General features: G+C 42.7%; 1 protein-coding gene across 1 annotated transcript in view; it reads right to left on the bottom strand.

Annotated features, from left to right (window-relative positions):
* Window positions 1-5302, bottom strand: part of Sbk1 (SH3 domain binding kinase 1) — a 253873-nt gene that overhangs the window by 59661 nt on the left and 188910 nt on the right. The gene's annotated exons all lie outside the window — the stretch shown is intronic.

Genomic DNA, 5302 nt, shown 5'->3' with positions numbered 1-5302 from the left:
TGTCCCGCCTCTTTCTAGGGCCGTGCGCCTGCGCTCTCGTGCTTCCTCGATTCCTGGGAGACCCGACGGTTTCGCGTCTGCGGCTGTCTTCCCTGGTGCGGTGCCTGCGAGTCTCCCAAGGCTCCAATCGAGCTCACCTCCTGGAACGCTGGGCCTTAGCCCTGGAGGACGCAGCGCGGCCTCCTCGTCCCTCCGCTCGGCCGCCCTTCCGCCGCAGCCCGGCTCGCATTACAGCGAAGCGCTGCCCAGCCCTCCCAGCACCTCCGCCCCTGCGGGCCAGGGCTGGGTCGGCGTTCTCAAGCCTGGCAAAGGTGCGAAACCTGCGTGTCTCCACCCCCCATTTCCATTCGGCTTCCTGCAAATCCCCTTCACGAATCCCAGGGCTGTAAATCTTTCTCTTCAGCCTGGGTCTAGGTCAATCTCTCATTATGTATGACCTCTCGCTTTGGAGGGTCACAACATTGCAAACAAGTGCAGAGCCTGGATTCCCCTGTCTCCAAACCGGTTTTCTATAAAGGACACGTGAACTTGGAAGTCCTTGATTATTTGTGACCTCCTTGGAAGTTCTGTACTTTTACCAGGATGCGTTTTTTTATTTCTCTAGTGCTATCACCCAGTGTAGTAATCATCAGCTCTCCTGAACCGGGAAGATAACTCTCCCCGCCTCCCCGCCTGTGCCTACTGGTGGGTGGGCTTTTAGGAGGTCACTGCCTCTTAGACACAGTGTGTAGCCAATTGAAAGTCTTTACTCCAGGAGGCTGGGATTACACTCAGAGACCCAAGTGTAGTACGGAGCATTTACAGCGAGTGCGAGTGTGCTTTGCTGCTGCAGGGGAGGTTTTGCACAAATAATTGGTTTAACAGATGCTAAGATATAAGCAGTTAGCTGGAGGGATTGCATAAGCAGGCAGTTTAACTGAAGCTAAGTTAGTTAGCTGAGGCATTTTTGTCTTGAGTTCCTAATATAATTAACTTTCCATGGGGCTTCCCATCAAGGAGATCAAATTCCAGTAACGCCTAAAAAGACCTTAGCAAGAATACGAGATAGAGGAACCTCTGCACTGTATTGCCCTGTTATATTAGCCCCTTTAGTTAATTTTAAACGTAGCTGAAGTGATCTTCCTAACGCATGAATCAGATCTCATCCTGGCTTGGAGTGGTCTAGTTTTAAAAATGTTCGAAGAGCAGACCATTTTTTCACTGATGTCACAAGTGGAAAATATTCTCATGAAAAGGGATTTAGCATTTTTTTAAATCATTGGCTATTACAGAAATGCAAATTAAGCTACAGAGAGAGATCACTACACTCCTCTCAGAATGAAACTGATGACACCAAATGCCGCTGAAGATGTGGGGTGCAGATGATGGGTATGGGAATGGCAGCTTTTAACAAAGGCAAACATGAGCGGTTGGGGAGATGGATCAGTGGGTGAGACCATTTGCTGAGTTCACAGCTCAGCAAACCCAGAAAATCGAGGTATGCTTGATAGTGCTTCTCTCTAACCACTCAGAGTCAGAGGAAGGTGGATTCTCTGAGTCCCAATCTAGCCTGGTCTACATTAAGAGTGTTCCAGGCCAGCCAGAGCTACATAGTAAGTCACTGTCTCAAAATAAATAAATAAATCCATTAGTTTCACTTTAAAGGAAAATTTGCCAGCAGATATGGTGGTATAAAAATTTAAGATCCTACTTGGAAAGCTGAGGTAGAAGATGGTAAATTCTGATCCAGCTTGGCCTACATAGCAGGACCCTGGCAAATACATATGTGAGCCATACCTGGTGCACAAGGAGATAAGAAGAGGGAGTCAGATCTTCTAAAACTGGAGTTAGAGATAGTTGTGAGCCTCCATCTGGACACTGGGAATGAGCCTAGGTCCTCTACAAGAGCAGCCAGTACTCCTGACCATTGAGCCATTGCTCTAGTCCCCCCAAAATTATTTTCAACAAAACCGTAGAAAAATATTTCCCTAACCTAAAGAAGGAAATTTCTATCAAGGTACAGGAAGTGTAAGAACACCAAGTAGATGGAACAAGAAAAGAAATTCCTTTGGCACATAACAATCAGAACACTAAATGTACAGAACAAAGGAAGAATATTAAAAGTTGTAAGGGGAAAAGTCGAAGTAACCCAAAGGCAGACCTAGCAGAAGAACATCTGATTTCTCAGTGGAGACTTAGAAGCCAAAAGGGTACAGACTACTACATCCAGAAAAGCTTTCAGTCACAATAGATGGAGAAAGTAAGACATTCCATGATAAGGACCAAATTTCAGCAACAGCTATCTACCAATCCAGCTCTACAGAAAGCACAAAAGAAAACTCCAACCCAAAGAAGTTAATCACACCCCCCCAAAAAAAACACAAGTAATAAGCAATCACAGACCAGCAAATCAAAAGAGAGGAAACACATACACACACACACACACACACACACACACACACACACACACACACACACACGAGCAACAAAACAACAGGATACCGATTAAAAAGGAAGAAATCAAAGTTTCTTTATTTGCAGGTCATATGATAGTATACCTAAGTGATATTGTTTGATATTTTGATTGCATTCTGGCACTGCTGAGAATGCCAATAGAGTTTGTTTCCAATCAGAGGGCAGAACTAGTTACTAGCTGACCAAATTAACCATAGATGTTTTGGGGAACTAAGGACAGACAGACACAGGAAGTAATAGGGCAGGGCTGAGAGAGGGTCTCAGCCTTTTTGGATCAAGGTCCCTGATTCTCTGTGGCTTCTCTGATCACTCAGGTTCTTACCCTGATATCTGACTGAATTTTTATGGATAAAGAATAATTAGATAAATGCTTCATCTGACATGAGATCAGCTTTTCCTTCTTCTCCCCAGGTCCTCTGATCAAGTCTGGGGTTTTCCTGTTGCAGCTTCTCTACAGCAGCCTTCAGCTGTCACTCATCCCTGGCTCCAAACACCAGCTGGCTCTGTCCTTCAGGTGCGGGGCCCCCCCCCCCCCCCCCCGTGCCATGCTTCCTGCTACGTGGGCTTCTTCTGACCACCACCGTGTCCACTTTCCAGGCATCTGGCTCTCTCTTCTCATGGGTTTCCAGCTTCATCTAGAGTTCTTCTTTGGGCCACAGATCGGGCTTTTACTGCCTGCTGCCTCAAGCAGGCACTCCGAGCCCCCAGCTACAGGAGAGCTGCTATGGCGACCCTCAGCCAGGCCATGTAGTGCTCTCATTCTCTATCCAGCCATGCTGCACAATGACAGCCAGCCTCACACTCCACTATCCTTATCAGCAGATCTGGTGAGACACGGAGAATTCTTAGGGGGAGAGGATTAGTTGTTTTTTTTTAAAGGGGTTTTCCCCACATCAAGATTGGGGAACAATATTATGATGTAGGGAGTTAGGTCTCTGTATGGTTCCACAAGGGATGGTTTGAAAATGAACAATTAAATAAAGGAATAGTAAACTTAGCTGGGATGGACATAATGTCAATTATAATCATTATCAGTTTGGTAATTCATGTTTTATCCCTAAAAAAGTTGTTTGATATTGGTGACAATTTTAGAAAATTGACTGATAAGATACAATCCTTAGAAAGAACTACTAATGAAAATAAGAAAAATATTCAGACATAGAGGAGTTTAGAGCAGAACCTTCCTCACCACTTCATTCTGGAACTGAAGAGGAGTGGCCCAAGGTTACTAGAAAACCAACTTTAATTTATCCAGTTACCATTTAAAAATAACCACCAAATGCTAGCCCCCCCCCCCCGAGGCTATGCAGAAATTGACTGGGATGCCATAGAAATGTTAGATGTGAAGAAATTTAAGGAAGCTATAGTTTCTTATGGTATGCATTTGTGAATCAGATGTTAAATTCTTGGGCAAACCAGAACAGAATTATTCCACAGACTGGAAAGATTTAGTTACAGCAGTATTAGAAGCTGGTCCTCAGTTATAGTGAAAGGCGAAGTGGGGGGGAAGAGGCCAGGGCCATAGGACAACAAAGTAGAGCTAGAGGGATGGAAATCTCCCAAGAACAGCTTCCTGGTGAGGCCCATTTTGTTGATTTGCAAAGACAGATTACATTTGATCATACCTTGATGCTATGTTATATAGCAGCTCTGAAAGCTTGGAGACAGGGTTGAAGAATCAGGAAAGAGGACTGAGTCATTTACTAAAATTATACAAGGCCCAAATTAAGTCTTCACTGATTTTTGTTTGTTCGTTTTTGTTTTTTGAGACAGGGTTTCTCTGTATTGCTTTGGAACCTGTCCTAGAACTAGCTATGTAGACCAGGCTGGCCTTGAACTCACAGAGATCTGTCTGCCTCTGCCTCCAGAATGCTGGGACTAAAGCCATGCACCACCAATGCCTGGCTCTGATTTTTTTTTTTTTTAACAAAGATTAACTTCAGTTGTAAATAGAACAATATCAGATCAAGAAGTTAGACAAATATTAATTCAACCTTTGGGTTTTAAAAATGATAATTTAGAATGTAAAAGGGTGATTAGGGTTTTAAAGATGAATGGATTAGAAATACAGCCGGTATTGGATCTCACATTTATGATGCTACTTGGATAGGAGAAGTGATTTCTCAAAATTTTAGGACAATCAAAGGTTAGATGCTTTAATTGTAGTAAAACAGGTTATCTGAAAAGGGATTGTAGGCAAGGCATTCCTAGGAATGATGTCTTTTTTCTAGAGATAATTCAAAGAGAAGGCCCCAGCCTTCTGGAATATGCATATTTCTTGGATTAATTTAGATTGTAAGAGCTATATAGTAATAAACCTCAGCAATAGGCAAACAGTTTATAATTAATATAAGCCTCTGTATGTTTATTTGGGACTGAATGGCTGCAGGATGGGGCAGGAAAGAAACTTCAGTCTACAATGATCAAAGACCAAATTTAAAAATATAAAATAATGGCATTGAAATGGAAGGTTTGGTAGACAGAGAGGCAGATGTAACAATAATTGCACCAAAATCTTGGCATCCAAATTAGCCTTTCTAGGAGATAAATGTTCAACTTCTGGGGACTAGAACTTTATCCCATATAAAACAAAGTGAAAGATGGGTTGAGTGTATTGGGTCAAGGACAGTTAGGAAAAATTAAAGCCATGTGTGGCTAACATAGCAATGAATTTATAGTGGTATGATTTGTTATAGCAATGGGATATCCAGATTAATGTTCTCTAATCTCAGAAGCAAACCATAAACTAACATATGCTTCTGAGAAAAATGTTAAAAGTATTATAAAAAACTATTTCTTATTTTATGACTGTCTATACCATTTCTTTTTTCTCTCCCAAACCTATGTA

The sequence above is a fragment of the Phodopus roborovskii genome, unplaced genomic scaffold (assembly GCF_943737965.1).
Source record: "Phodopus roborovskii unplaced genomic scaffold, PHOROB, whole genome shotgun sequence".
Taxonomy (NCBI): domain Eukaryota; kingdom Metazoa; phylum Chordata; class Mammalia; order Rodentia; family Cricetidae; genus Phodopus; species Phodopus roborovskii.
Note: the sequence above shows the minus strand (reverse complement) of the source record. Positions and strands in the feature narration are given on the sequence as shown.